The sequence below is a fragment of the Bubalus kerabau genome, chromosome 16, assembly GCF_029407905.1.
Source record: "Bubalus kerabau isolate K-KA32 ecotype Philippines breed swamp buffalo chromosome 16, PCC_UOA_SB_1v2, whole genome shotgun sequence".
Classification (NCBI taxonomy): Eukaryota; Metazoa; Chordata; class Mammalia; order Artiodactyla; family Bovidae; genus Bubalus; species Bubalus kerabau.
In genome coordinates, this window is record NC_073639.1 from 23,358,612 (window position 1) to 23,374,827 (window position 16,216).

Below are 16,216 nucleotides of genomic sequence, written 5' to 3' on the forward strand. Positions count from 1 at the left end.
AGTTTGCCATTCCCTTCTCTAGTGGACTCCAAAATCACTATACAGATGGTGACTGCAGCCATGAAATTAAAAGACGCTTCCTCCTTGGCAGGAAAGTTATGACCAACCTAGATAGCATATTCAAAAGCAGAGACATTACTTTGCCAACAAAGGTCCGGCTAGTCAAGGCTATGGTTTTTGCTGTGGTCATGTATGGATGTGAGAGTTGGACTATGAAGAAGGCTGAGCACCAAAGAATTGATGCTTTTGAACTGTGGGTGTTGGAGAAGACTTGAGAGTCCTTTGGACTGCAAGGAGATCCAACCAGTCCATTCTGAAGGAGATGAGCCCTGGGATTTCTTTGGAAGGAATGATGCTAAAGCTGAAACTCCAGTACTTTGGCCACCTCATGTGAAGAGTTGACTCATTGGAAAAGATTCTGATGCTGGGAGGGATTGGGGGCAAGAGGAGAAGGGGACAACAGAGGATGAGATGGCTGAATGGCATCACTGACTTGATGGACGTGAGTCTGAGTGAACTCCGGGAGTTGGTGATGGACAGGGAGGCCTGGCGTGCTGCGATTCATGGGGTTGCAAAGAGTCGGACACGACTGAGTGACTGATCTGATCTGATCTCTAGTGGACCACATTTTGTCAGAACTCTCCACCATGACCCAGCTGTCTTGGGTGGCCCTACATGGCATGGCTCATAGTTTCATTGAATTGGACAAGGCTGTGGTCCATGGGATCAGTTTGATTAGTTTTCTGTGACTATGGTTTTCATCTGTCTGCCTTCTGAGAGATAAGGATAAGAGGATTGTGGAAGCTTCCTGATGGGAAGGACTGGCTGTGGGGGAATTTGGGTCTTGTTCTGATGAGTGGGGCCATGCTCAGTTCAGTTCAGTCATTCAGTCATGTCCGACTTTTTGCGATTCCATGGACTGCAGCACGCCAGGCATCCCTGTCCATCACCAACTCCTGGAGTTTACTCAAACTCATGTCCATTGAATTGGTGATGCCATCCAACCATCTCATCCTCTGTCATCCCCTTCTCCTCCCACCTTCGATCTTTCCCAGCATCAGGGTCTTTTCAAATGAGTCAGTTCTTCGCATCAGATGGCCAAAGTATTAGAGCTTCAGCATCAGTCCTTCCAATGAATATTCAGAATGGATTTCCTTTAGGATGGACTGGTTGGATCTCCTTACAGTCCAAGGGACTCTCAAGAGTCTTCTCCAACACCACAGTTCAAAAGCATCAATTCTTCAGCACTCAGCATTCCTTATAATACAATTCTCACATCCACACGTGACTACTGGGAAAACCATAGCTTTGACTAGACGGATCTTTGCGGGCAAAGTAGTGTTTCTGTTTTTAATAACCTGTCTAGATTGGTCATAACTTTTCTTCCAAGGCAAGCATCTTTTAACTTCATGGCTGCAATCACCATCTGCAGTGATTTTGGAGTCCCCCAAAATAAAGTCTGTCACTGTTTCCACTGTTTCCCCATCTATTTGCCATGAAGTGATGGGACCAGATGCCATGATCTTAGTTTTCTGAATGTTGAGTTTTAAGCCAACTTTTTCACTCTCCTCTTTCACTTTCATCAAGAGGCTCTTTAGTTCTTCTTCACTTTCTGCCATAGGGTGAAAGGGACTACTCCGTAAATCTTTAATTCAATTTTCTGTTGATGGGTGGGGCTGTGTTTCCTCCTGGTAGTTTGGCCTGAGGCCAACCTGTGGTAGGGGTAATGGTGGTAATGGTGACCTCCTTCAAAAGGAGGTCCTGTCAACTAGCAGAAATCAGGCAGTTCCCAGGACTGTTGCGTTCAGAGCCCCTGTCCATGTGTCAGGCCACTGCTGACCCGTGCCTCCGCAGGATACATTCAAACACTCAAAGGAGGTCTGGCTCAGTCTCTGTGGGGTCTCTGGGTCCTGGTGTACACAAAGTTTTGTTTGAGCCCTCCGAGCGTCTCTGGAAGGTATAGGGTTGGATTCTAAACATGATTTTGCACCCCACCCCCCTTGCTGTCTTGTTGGGGCTTCTCCTTTGCCCTTGCACGTGGGGTATCTTTTTTTGGTGGGATCCAACATTCTCTTGTTGATGGTGGTTCAGCAGCGAGTTGCACTTTTGGAGCTCTCACAGGAGAAGATGTATGTACGTCCTTCTACTACACTATCTTCACTTTGTCATCGTTATTGTTTAGTTGCTCAGTTGTGTCTGACTCTTTTGCATGCGCACAGACTGTGGCCAGCCAGGCTCCTCTGTTTATGGGATTTTCTGGGTAAGAATACTGGAGTGGGTTGCCATTTCTTCCTCCGGGGGCTCTTCCCGACCAGGGATTGAGCCCATGTCTCCTGCATTGCTCCTTCTGTTCACTCACATCTATTTAATAAGAAAATTGAAAGGTACAAAGGAACCAAGATATGGTATAATTGATCTTGTTTCATTGTGCATGATATTAAATATTTGTTTTATACTTCATTATTCAGAGTTTCTGGGAACTAGAAAATGGCCATGCTGAGGATAATATAGACAACACACAAGGTACATTTGGAAAAAACTCCAACTAATAAACACTTCTCTACCAAATATACCAGGTTCTGAATATACACAAATGAATATATTCTTCTCACAGAGTTGACCATCTAGCAAAGAAGTTCATGGGTGGGTTTTATATGGACTGATTGTAACATTTATAATAGTGTTGTTATTAAAAGCACTTACACTTTATGGAAATTTAGGGGTATTATACAATAATAAGGATTCAAATTAAAATTTGTTGGTGGTGTTTAGTTGCTAAGTCATGTCCAGCTCGTAAGGAGGCAGAAGGGAACAGAGTGTCATCATCTCCCTGTGGCCTTTGCCATCTTGGTGACTCTTGCGTTGGCTGACGTTGGTGGTTGAGGTTGAAGAGTCAGCCCCCCTTCTCTCAATCATGTGAGGCCCTTCCAGGCTGTGTTCCTAGAGTCTGCCCTTCTGGGTAGTGACCTTGCAAGAGCGCTTTGTGAGGAGCTGTACTTCCTGCTAACGTTCAAGGTCTGTTTATAGAGAACAGAGAGTCCTTGCTGTTCCATGCCCCACAGATGACATGTTCTTTTCAATGGCTAACAACAAGCTGGAAGTTCCTTAGTGGTCTCTGGTGATCCTGTGGCATTCCCTTTTAGCTGGTTTCTCTCGGAGTAGAGCGGGAGCTGGGTCATATCTGCTGTCTGAAGTTGTGCTAAGGTCATGTCAAAGGTGAACCAAAGTGTGGGCCACATCCACTACTGCAGCTCTTTTTTCATTAAGGCAAGATCCGGAAATTAAACGCTTTTCATGATTCTTGGTGGAAAGACAATTCGCCCAAGAAAACCCAGTGACAAACCAACTAATCTCAAGTAAATGAAGTGGAAAAGGGGCTACAAAGCTTCTAGGGAGCGTAGACTATGAAAGGGTCTAAGTACTGAGCAATGCACCAGAGTCTCTCTGGGTGATTGGAACAATCATGCGTACGTAGGCAGAAAAGGTCATGAGGTAACTTTGGTTTCAGAATTTGGGAGGGGCAGATAACATGAACAGGAAATTGACCTATTTCAGGATGTTTACTCATTGTAAAGCATATATTTGGATGAACACTCCCACCCTGGATTCACTGTGTATATGAGTTCAGATGAAATTTGCTTATGGTTTTTAAAAGTTGGTTAAAGATCACAGCATCCAGTAGAGGTGAAATTGTACATGTGGAATCCTTAAGGCCTGCTTCTATCATAGCATGAGCATTTGTGAGCTCCTTTAATGTGGTAGAAATACAGTTATAATCCAGAACTCTACACTTTCATTCTCAAAAAAAAAAAAAAAATCCTGAGCTCTGCTAGTTGAAAATCACTTGTACAGTTCCACGCATCAGAGCTTCTTCAATTACACAGCTGTGGCAGATTACACCTTAGTTCTCCAGAGATGCTCAAATATAGGTTTTGCTAGACAAACAGACATGCCACAGAGACTGCAATTACCCTGCATTTTGAGATTTATGGCATATGGCTCAAATTTAAGAAAGACAACAAACAATTTTTGAGTGTTTAAAATATTTGTTATTTGGCATGCAATTTATAACCACAGTACCTCAACCTTAATCAAATTATAGCTTCCAGTATTATCTTCATAGAGAGGCCTTTTGTGTCTCTGTGGCTTAAGGGCTTAGACGAGGGTGCAAAATTCTGGAATGCTATAGTAGAATATCTCTAGCTTGCTTTGTGCCTGGAGTCAAGTTTCAATTTCTGTTACCTACATAATTCATGTATATCTTTTGACCCACCTAGCATTTTTATCCTTATTACCTGGTAGTGTAATAACTAAGGATAACCCAGAGGCCAGATTCTTTGCTCCTTTGCCTGTCTGGCTGGCTGGAACTTTGTGGAAAATAATATTCTCATCACTCCTTGTCCATCAAAGAGGGTGATACAGTCTTTGTCTTTGAGAGCCCCACTGGTCTTTTCTGTTAGCCACTAGGAACATCTGGAAGTGGCACAGGGAATATGATAGGTGGGTCCAGGTGGGCCTTGTCTTCCATGGAGTGATTCACAATATAAACCTCATGTTAGACCATTTATGACCTTAAAACAGAATCAAAATTGTCTTTGCTTGATCTCTATTTGGAAACATATATTGGACCTTATAAAATGCATATAATAGTCTCATTGCCCCAAAGGCACAGTGTTGACAGTCTTGCCTCCTCCCCCTCTCCTCCTCCCTTGTTTGAAAATTATGTGAAAAATGTAGTGGCTTCACATTCAAATTTAAGTCTTGCAGCCAAAATCATTCACATCTATATTTCCTGAGTATTAGGCCAAGCTAGACCTGAGAGATATTACCCTCATCATTTCGAGTTCTGAACATTATATATAGATTATAGAAAAAGTCATAAGGGCAAATAATGTTCATCCATCATTATCACATTTATTTCACAGTGTTTTCTATTGCATGGAATTAAATTTAAGGTTATGTACTTACTATAAATAAGGAAAGCATAAGAGCTAACATTTACATGGCATTTCCCAAACATTAATTAATTCAGCAGCAAAATAAATATTATACCTTGTGACAGAAAGCTGCCTAAGTTTTATGACTAAATTATTTATTACTTGAGAAATGTTTTGGTTGAATGATGATTAGATAAGCAGGGTTAAAAAAAAAAAAAGACTGCTTTACAAAGTGTTCTTTTTTCTTTTATGTTTGTACTGAGATAATTCAATGGGCTCAACTGTTAACAGGAAATACACCTTGTAGTTTACTTTAGTATAGAGGTATTCCCACAGTTGTGGGCACATACATTTGTATGTGGGGGAGGTAGGCACACACCAGCTCATACATTTCAAAGAGTCAAGAAAAGCTTAAAGCATTACTTAGAGGTAAACAAATTTGCCAGTGATTGGCTAAGGGAAGGTAAATGGTAAGAGTATCCATTTCTTATTTCTGCTGTAACAAATTGCTAGAGGATTAAAACAATAGAAATTTATCATTTTCCAGTTCTGGAGGTCAGAAGGTGAAAATGGGTCTCTCTGGGGTAAAATCAAGGTATCAGCAATACTGTACTTGTTTCTGGAGGTTTTAGGGAAGTGCCTTTTTCAGCTTCTAAGGCTGCAGGCATTTCTTGTCTCCTGGACACTGGTTTAACAGCAAAGGCTCTTGAATGTTTCTCACATGGTATCACTCAAAACTTTCTTCTGCCTCCCTCATCCACATTTAAGGTTCTTTGTGATTACATTGGACTCACCTGGATTATTCAGGATACTCTTCCATTATAAAATCAGCTGCTTTAGTATACTGTATTGGTGTTTTTCTTTCTGGCTTACTTCACTCTGTATAATAGGCTCCAGTTTCATCCACCTCATTAGAACTGATTCAAATGTATTCTTTTTAATGGCTGAGTAATACTCCATTGTGTATATGTACCACATCTGTCTTATCCATTCATCTGCTGATGGACCTCTAGGTTGCTTCCATGTCCTGGCTATTATAAACAGTGCTGTGATGAACATTGGGGTACACGTGTCTCTTTCAATTCTGGTTTCCTTGGTGTGTATGCCCAGCAGTGGGTTGCTGGGCCATAAGGCAGTTCTATTTCTAGATTTTTAAGGAATCTCCACACTGTTCTCCATAGTGGCTGTACTAGTTTGCATTCCCACCAACAGTGTAGGAGGGTTCCCTTTTCTCCACACTCTCTCCAGCATTTATTGCTTGTAGACTTTTGGATCGCAGCCATTCTGACTGGTGTGAAATGGTACCTCATTGTGGTTTTGATTTGCATTTCTCTGATAATGAGTGATGTTGAGCATCTTTCATGTGTTTGTTAGCCATCTGTATGTCTTCTTTGAAGAAATGTCTATTTAGTTCTTTGGCCCCTGTATGCAAGACAGCAAAAGAGACACAGATGTATAGAACAGTCTTTTGGACTCTGTGGGAGAGAGAGAGGGTGGGATGATTTGGGAGAATGGCATTGAAACATGTATAATATCATATAAGAAACAAATCGCCAGTCCAGGTTCGATTCAGGATACAGGATGCTTGGGGCTGGTGCACTGGGATGACCCAGAGGGATGGTATGGGGAGAGATGTGGGAGGGGGGTTCAGGATGGGGAACACGTGTATACCCATGGCGGATTCATGTTGATGTATGGCAAAACCAATACAATATTGTAAAGTAATTAGCCTCCAATTAAAATAAATAAATTTAAATTAAAAAATAAAATAAAATCAGCTGCTTAGCAACCTAATTCCAACACAGTCATAATTCTTCTTTCCCATGTAATCTAAAATGTTCCAAGATTAGAAAATAGACATCTGTGTGTGGCGTGGGGTTGGGGATTTTGGTGGGAGTGGCTTTATTGTGCCTACCACAGCAAGATGATGTGATATAGCAAAACGCTGCCACCCAGCACTGGATCTACCTTAACAATCCTTATCCAAGTTACAGCTAATGTTTTGGGGTCGCTACTATAATATAGTTGCAGACAGGTGGTTCAGTGGTAAAGAATCTGCCTGCAAATGTAGGAGACAGAGCTTCAATCCCTGGATTGGGAAGATCCCCTGGAGAAGGAAATGGTGACCCACTCCAGTATTCTTGCCTGGGAAATCCCACGGACAGAGGAGCATTGTGGGCTACAGTCCATGGGGTTGCAAAAAGTTGGATACTACTTAGTGATTAAGCATAGACACCCAAGTCAGAACCCCGAACATCATCTTTAAAAATTCTTTTCCTTCTCCTTATATCCAGTTTTGTCACTGAGATCTGTTAATCTTGCCTCTTAATTATCTTATTTTTTTTCCTTTGTTGCATTCCTTACCTTACCTTAGCTCAGATTCCCATCATCTTTCACCTGAATAATTGTATTTAGCTCCTAGCAAGTGTTTATATTTAAAGTCTCTAGAGTTAGTCTATTTATATTTCCCATTCAAGCATCAGGATGGGCTTTCTAAAACCCAAATATGTTAATGTCATTCTCCTTTCCAATGGTTCTTGCCTTTTATAGCAATGATTCATATCTGGATTGGGAGAATCAGAACCTTAGTTTTAAAATTAAAAAAAAAATTACTTTTTAAAATGTAAAGTGTAGTTGATTTACAGTGTTGTATTTCAGATTGATTATATTCTTTGCAGCCAAAGATGGAGAAGCTCTATACAGTCAGCAAAAACAAGACCAGGAGCTGACTGTGGCTCAAACTATGAACTCCTTATTGCCAAATTCAGACTTAAATTGAAGAAAGTAGGGAAAACCACTAGACCATTCAGGTATGACCTAAATCAAATCCCTTATGATTATACAGTGGAAGTGAGAAATAGATTTAAGGGCCTAGATCTGATAGATAGAGTGCCTGATGAACTATGGAATGAGGTTCATGACATTGTACAGGAGACAGGGATCAAGACCATTCCCATAGAAAAGAAATGCAAAAAAGCAAAATGGCTGTCTGGGGAGGCCTTACAAATAGCTGTGAAAAGAAGAGAAGCGAAAACAAAGGAGAAAAGGAAAGACATAAACATCTGAATGCAGAGTTCCAAAGAATAGCAAGAAGAGATAAGAAAGCCTTCTTCAGCGATCAATGCAAAGAAATAGAGGAAAACAACAGAATGGGAAAGACTAGGGATCTCTTCAAGAAAATCAGAGATACCAAAGGAACATTCATGCAAAGATGAGCTCGATAAAGGACAGAAATGGTATGGACCTAACAGAAGCAGACGATATTAAGAAGAGATGGCAAGAATACACAGAAGAACTGTACAAAAAAGATCTTCATGACCCAGATAATCACGATGGTGTGATCACTGACCTAGAGCCAGACATCCTGGAATGTGAAGTCAAGTGGGCCTTAGAAAGCATCACTACGAACAAAGCTAGTGGAGGTGGTAGAATTCCAGTTGAGCTATTCCAAATCCTGAAAGATGATGCTGTGAAAGTGCTGCACTCAATATGCCAGCAAATTTGGAAAACTCAGCAGTGGCCACAGGACTGGAAAAGGTCAGTTTTCATTCCAATCCCAGAGAAAGGCAATGCCAAAGAATGCTCAGACTACCGCACAATTGCACTCATCTCACATACTAGTAAAGTAATGCTCAAAATTCTCCAAGCCAGGCTTCAGCAATATGTGAACCATGAACTTCCTGATGTTCAAGCTGGTTTTCAAAAAGGCAGAGGAACCAGAGATCAAATTGCCAACATCTGCTGGATCATGGAAAAAGCAAGAGAGTTCCAGAAAAACATGTATTTCTGCTTTATTGACTATGCCAAAGCCTTTGACTGTGTGGATCACAATAAACTGTGGAAAATTCTGAAAGAGGTGGGAATACCAGACCACCTGACCTGCCTCTTGAGAAATTTGTATGCAGGTCAGGAAGCAATAGTTAGAATTGGACATGGAACAACAGACTGGTTCCAAATAGGAAAAGGAGTTCGTCAAGGCTGTATATTGTCACCCTGTTTATTTAACTTATATGCAGAGTACATCATGAGAAATGCTGGACTGGAAGAAACACAAGTTGGAATCAAGATTGCTGGGAGAAATATCAATAACCTCAGATATGCAGATGACACCACCCTTATGACAGAAAGTGAAGAGGAACTCAAAAGCCTCTTGATGAGGGTGAAAGTGGAGCGTGAAAAAGTTGGCTTAAAGCTCAACATTCAGAAAACGAAGATCATGGCATCTGGTCCCACCACTTCATGGGAAATAGATGGGGAAACAGTGGAAACAGTGTCAGACTTTATTTTTCTGGGCTCCATAATCACTACAGATGGTGACTGCAGCCATGAAATTAAGAGACACTTACTCCTTGGAAGGAAAGTTATGACCAACCTAGATAGCATATTCAAAAGCAGAAACATTACTTTGCCAACAAAGGTCCGTCTAGTCAAGGCTGTGGTTTTTCCTGTGGTCATGTATGGATGTGCGAGTTGGACTGTGAAGAAGGCTGAGCGCTGAAGAATTGATGCTTTTGAACTGTGGTGTTGGAGAAGACTCTTGAGAGTCCCTTGGACTGCAAGGAGATCCAACCTGTCCATTCTGAAGGAGATCAGCCCTGGGATTTCTTGGGAAGGAATGATGCTAAAGCTGAAACTCCAGTACTTTGGCCACCTCATGTGAAGAGTTGACTCATTGGAAAAGACTCTGATGCTGGGAGGGATTGGGGGCAGGAGGAGAAGGGGATGACAGAGGATGAGATGGCTGAATGGCATCACTGACTCGATGGACGTGAGTCTGGGTGAACTCCAGGAGTTGGTGATGGACAGGGAGGCCTGGCGTGCTGCGATTCATGGGGTCGCAAAGAGTCGGACACGACTGAGCGACTGATCTGATCTGATCTGATAGGAAGCGGAGTAATTATTTTGTTCTCCATAGTCTTAAACCTTTTGTCTATGGGGCTAGATTTTCTTCTGCTCAAGATGGAAACTCCATTACCTAATTAATCTTAGGAAATACAAAGTCGTAGGGTCATCGAATACAACTGGATAGAGTTATGCAAAACAGAACCCATGTATGATTCTCAAAAGTCTCTTGCCCTCACAACCTTTATAAAATGTGCCATCAAGAGATGTCAATTTTGCATTTTAGACATCTCTTGAATTTTAGTTCTACATTACAGACAAAGCTTCAGCTCCATTCAAGTTAGAGCTTTTTAGCTAAGACCAGTTGTGGACAGCTTACAGTTGGGGAAGAATGTGTGTCAGCCTGTTCTTCTTGCACCAGTTCTCCTCCCATCAGCTTAGGAACTGTGATTCCTGATCCTCTTGACTACTGTAGAGGAGCAGGTATGTGGGCTGGAAATCTTACTTGATTTGGTTCATACAAAACCTGATCTCAGACTCTTAGGACCTGACTGGAATTAAAAGGTGCTGTTTCTTGGTCATAAAGTTGTGAGTCTTCTGGGAGCTCTCAAGACTGAAGAGCTCTCACTTACATTCCCTTTGATGTACATGATACACTCTGACTCAAGAGATGCTGCCATATCGTATGTGACGCTGTGGCCCCGCATCTCCTGATGGAAAAGACGTCAGCATGCTTTGTGTCAACCTCGTGTGGGTACGCAGGCCACTATAATCTGCTCTTTCATTCCCTCCTCCTCCTCCTGGAAGAACTTTCCAACCCCACTCTGCTTTTTGGAGTTTTCAGGTGGGAGTCAGACTCCAAACCACTGCTTCCCCCCAACATTACGGTCCCCTCTCTTGAAGCTCTTCATTAGGATTGAGTGAGGGGTGGATGAGGCCTTTCTCCACAGCAAACCAGTCCACTAATTGTTCTTTCTGGAGTATAATTAACATATAACATGCTTAATTTGAGGTGTACAATGCAGTAATTTTATATATGTATATTGCAAATGATACCAAAATAAAATTAGTTAATATATCCATCACCTCATATAAGTTACAATTAAAAAAAAAACTAGTCTCTTAGCATCTTTTGAATATATAATATAGTATTGTTAACTGTAGTCATCATGCTGTACATGAAATCCTCAGAAGCTATTCTTTTTGTAAATTAGAACTTGCAGCTTGTACCCATTGATCACCTTTATACATTTTTCTCGCTCCCCACTTTCTGACTTCGGCAACCACCAATCTGACTTCTATTCCTGTGCATTTGTTTTTTTAAGATCCCACATGTAAGTAAGATTATATAGTATTTGTCTTTCCCTGACTTCTTCAACTTAGAATAATGCCTTCATAGTTCATCCTTGCTGTCACAAATGGTAGGACTTTCTTCTTTTTTATAGTTGAAACAGCTTTCTCTCTTGGGCCTTCTTTTTGGTATATAGGCCCAAACTCTAGCTTGGGGCTTCAGTATGGAGGGGTTCTTTAAGTTCATTCTGTGGGCTTGTCATTCTGTGACTCTACATGAATCACATGTGGAATTGATTCATGATCACATGAATTTTGTAATTCTATATGAATCAGAGTCTTTAATTATGTTGCTTCAAGAGGAAACGTGCTGGTGGGAGTCTAGCATGAATACCAAAAGTTTGTTCTGAAATTCATGTTTTACTGCCTTCTTTTTCTGTATCTGATGACCACCAAATGGCACTGTAACGAGTGTCTCTTTTTCATATTTTAGCAGTGGAAGAATGTATGGACTGGGTGAGATGTGTGTTTGTATATTTAGATATAAATGTATGTGTCTTTATGTCATAGAGAACATTTAACTTTCTGTATTAGCTAACACACAAATACAGACACACAAAAGCTTACAGTCTGCAGATTCAAACTCATGTAAAGAAGGAGGTATGAGTGCTATGCACCTGTTTATTATTTAATTTTATCCCTATAGGAAATTTATGAAGTTGGTAGTAAAATCCTAATTTTCCAGATTCAGGGTCACCATAAAAAAGGCTGGCTGCTATTAAAACAATTCTCTGTGAATTTACCCAGTCAAGGCTAATTTTCACCCACAAATACTCATCAGAGTTTCTTACTTGGGTAGCTTTGTTCCAAGAGGCTACTGAGGTATTAGAGTCCTTCTGTTGTGCAACTTCACCATATCTTGAGACTTTCATTTCCAGATGCACAGACTCAGGAAAGTGAGTTCAAAAAATTACTTGGAATAGTTTAGGGGCCTGGTCTTACATCACTTCTTCCCATGTTGCATTGGGTGCTGTCAATCACATGGCCAACTAACTGTGAGGGATGCTGGGATGCAGAGGTGCTCACTCATAGGATGAGGCTCCTGACCCTTCACACAGTCAGGAAGTACAACACTGGGCTCCAAAACCTAGCTTTGAAAATATACTTGGGAAGAGTACTTTGCAATCCTACAAGTGCTTTAGGACGATATGAGAATATTTCTAAGCCTTTTCACAGAATTTTAGTTTATAAATGTGTATGTTTTAAGATCTTTCATAATTTTTCTGGTGGCTCAGATGGTAAAGAATCTGCCTGCAATACGGGAGACCCAGATTCAATCCCTAGGTTAGAAGATCCCCTGGAGGAGGGAATGACAACCCACTCCAGTATTCTTGCCTGGGAAATTCCATGGACAGAGGAGCCTAGAGCATTACAGTCCATGGGGTCACAAAGAGTCAGATGTAACTGAGCAACTAACACACACATAATTTTTCTAGGGTAATTATAATCAAGAAATGTGACCTTGACTGAAACAAAATGTTTAAGAGTTCCCCTCTTTAAAAATAACAACAACAACAACAGCAACAACAACAACAAAAACCTTTTAGGTCATTCATTAATTATGCTTTAAATCAAATACATGTTAAGTGATGAAGAGAAATGAATACAAGAATGTATTTATTGGTGCTCAAATTAATTTTTATATCATCATGAGATTTCTTGGTAAGCAGTTTAGGGAAGCTGTATACACAAAGCTTCTTATTTGTTCATCTAATGTAGGTAGACCTCTCCAAACTGTGTGCTCTAAATATTACCTTTATTTTCCTAGTAACTATACTTTTAATTACTGTAATTATTTTAATTATTGTTAGCAGTAATTTACAGAGGCCTACTGTATGTCATATAACCAGTAACTTACAAAATGCAAAGATTTATAGCAAGTAAAGTAATCATATCTGTCTCCCTAGGTGATTGTGGCCTAGATGAAGTTATGGAATTTTAATCTTGGTCTGATTGTTTTGCTGTGTGATCTGGGCAACTTACTCTAACTTGTGCATTGGACTGCAGTCCACTTCTGTCCATGGAATTCTCCAGACAAAATTAGTGAAGTGGGTAGCCATTCCCTTCTCCTGGGGATCTTCCCAACCCAGGGGTTGAACCTGGGTTTCCCACATTGCAGGCAGATTCTTTACTATCTGAGCCACCAGGGAAGCCCGACTCTAACTCTGCAAGCCTCAATTTCTTCATCTGTAAGGGGAACACAAATATATTCCTGCATTTTCTGGAGAGGTTTATATGAGGTTATACATTTAAAGCAGTTAGTATAGTAACTGACAAATTGTCCCTCCAAGTATGAACTATAATGTTAATAAAATCAATCATCATGGACATTACTACTATTATTCTAGTTTCAATTATTTTCCTTTATAAAATGGAGATAATGCTTTCAGTGCCCTAAGAAATAAATGAGCTGTATATAAAATATCTCATATGCAATAGGAAATCAATTGAGATTATTTATTTATCCTTTTCTAGATACAACAGAATCTGAATTTATCTCTCCAATAGTTTGATCTCTGTCACTGTTCTAGGTAAGTCCTTTAGACTCCGTGAGAGTCTAAAATTCTGAATTTTAAAGAATGTTACTATAAATTTGCAATGCTGAATGAGAGATGCTTGGTATTCAATACTTTTTGGCCCGGAGTTTTCCACAATTGCATTATTGAGTTGGTGATACCAGTTAGAAACTATTCCAATTGTGAACAGTATGAAGTGTCCAGTCGGCAGTATTATTTCTATGTGTTTACATGGAGTTAGGTTTGTCTGACTCTAAAGCCCATGCCTTTTCTCTATAACATTCTGGAAATAATTTTACTTCCTATTCTTTATTGTATTTATATAGGACATCTATTTTCTGTTATGGGAGCCATGTATCCAAAAGCTACTGATATGTTGCCATTCTTGGATGTTTTTTGTGTTGCATTCAGACTCAGCATTTACGATATGCTGCCCTTGATGGTGTTCATTACCACACCCCTGGGCTGTAATGAACAAGTGGTCAGTGGTTTAGCAACGACTTTAGACACCCAAGTCAGGAGGCTGGGCGTCAACCACAGCAGGTCACGGTACCGCAGGCGTTGACGTTCTTACTTCACCTCTGAGTCCTCAAACTGAGTATTTTTAACTGATGATTTGAAATAATGGTTAGGGAAAAAATTATCTTCAGGTCTTCTGAATGCAAATTTACTTAATGTCATAGTAAAATATATCATTTTTGCTTCTAGAATACAAATCATTTTCCCCTTCAGAAGTTGTGGCATTCTCTACTGAACTGGAGGTTTGGCAGTACTAGATTAAATGGAAATCCTCAGTTGAGCTGAAGAAGGAAGTGATCTGAGTAAATTTAGCCACATCTCTGCTTTAGTCTTAGAGTGGAGCCAGCTCTTGAAAGCAATTCCTGCTGCCTTGACAATTTCCCTTTCTCTTTTGGATTATGAAAATAGCTCGTACAGTAGAGTTGTTCTTCTTCTTCTTCTGTATGGCAGTCTTTCTCCCCACCTGTGTTTCTTTCTTAATTAGGATTATCTGCCATCTTTCACTACTAAAAGTGAGGTGAAAGCCTTGATTCTCCAGGCTTCTAAGCAGCAACATGATCAGTAAGACCAGCTTCTGGCAGGAAAATGAAATTATTTTTAATGTTAAACAAAGAAACTGCAGGATTTCACCTGTAGCCCAAGTCTGACTGGAAAATGATAAAAGAGGAAGTTAGGGTATAACTCTCTGATTAGATGAATTGCCTTTAGACATGGCTTTTTAAAAATAATCCCAAACCAAAAGCCATACAGCTGCAAGCCCAAGAGGTAGTTAAAAAAAAAAAAATGAGCCGCTTATAGGACCTGAAGATTAGCAGAGCCTCATTAGGGACCTAGGCAGGGGACGGCAGCAGGGCAGTTGTGTTTTCCTGTGGATGCATCTGAACCATGGGATGAATGCATTTTGGGGAAACGTCCTTTTTTTGGCATCACCTTTGCTTAAGGAGGGCTTCCCTGGTGGCTCCGTGGGTAAAGCGTCTGCCTTCTATGTGGGAGACCCAGGTTCAATCCCCAGGTCGGGAAGTTCCCTGGCAGAAGGGATAGGCTACCCACTCCAGTACTCTTGCCTGGAAAAATTCCATGGACAGAGGAGCCTGGCAAGCTACAGTCCATGAGATTGCAAAGAGTCGCACATGGCTGAGCAACTTCACTTCACTGGCTTAAGGAAGAAAACTTCCCACAACACTCCAAATATGATTTCAGGAAATTCGAATGTGCTGAATCAAACTTGCTAATCTGTTGGGCAAGGTGTCTGACCCCTTTATGTATTTTTATATTTACTGAGCTGTCTAGTGTGAGTGAAATTTTCTCAGAAGTACCTGGAGGGAGGTGGAAGTTGACCCAGCAAACAGAGGTTGAGGGGAGAGGGCGGCTGGGAGAGACTGAGGGAATGGGGGCAATCTAGGGAAGATCGCTTCGTGATTCATTTCTCTTAGGTGAGGCTGATACTTGCTCTCTTTAAATTGCTATATTGCAGGAATCAGTATGGCTGTGCCCTTGCAAAACGAATGGAGACCCACAGTCCTATTAATCTTCAAAAGGCTTTCATTTTCTCAACATAAAAAGCAGCCTTGCTGGGCCCAAATTATGGTCTTCTAACCATGTTAAGACCTAAGCTTTCCCAGTCAAAGTGGTATTTAAGGAATGTAGATGAAAGTTCTTGCTGTGTGTTTTTGTGTGTGTTCATACCTATTTGCACACTGCAAAACATCAATTCAAAGCAATTGGGCAGAATATCTGTCTATGCAGGTAGCCCTTATGAACATAATTTTGCTCCCCTCAAAGGAAATCCCTTCTCTGGTTCACCAGTATACCTTGGGAGAGATGATTTTGACTCATTTCTTCACCTGTGGTTCTTCCTTTTGCAACTTAGTTCTAAAGTACTACAACAACTCTGTTGATTAGACATCCACTCGCACACATACACACACGTCAGTGGAGGAGTCTGCCAGTAATTTGGACATGTTGTGCACTTCTCTGGAAGTTGCCAGGTGATAATCCAGCAGGAAAACTTTAGAATGTGTAAACTGTCAGAGAAGCCACAGGGTAATCATT

General features: G+C 40.8%; 1 protein-coding gene across 6 annotated transcripts in view; it reads left to right on the forward strand.

The window, feature by feature from the left end:
• The window catches only part of SLC7A11 (solute carrier family 7 member 11), a 553,887-nt gene that overhangs the window by 332,229 nt on the left and 205,442 nt on the right, over positions 1–16,216 (forward strand). For 5 of the 6 annotated variants that reach the window (XM_055550995.1, XM_055550992.1, XM_055550991.1 and 2 more), the window contains one exon: positions 13,605–13,660. The exons of the other annotated variant lie outside the window; for it this stretch is intronic. The gene's annotated coding sequence lies outside the window, so the exon portion shown is untranslated. The remainder of the gene's footprint in view (positions 1–13,604; positions 13,661–16,216) is intronic. 6 annotated transcript variants of the gene reach the window in all.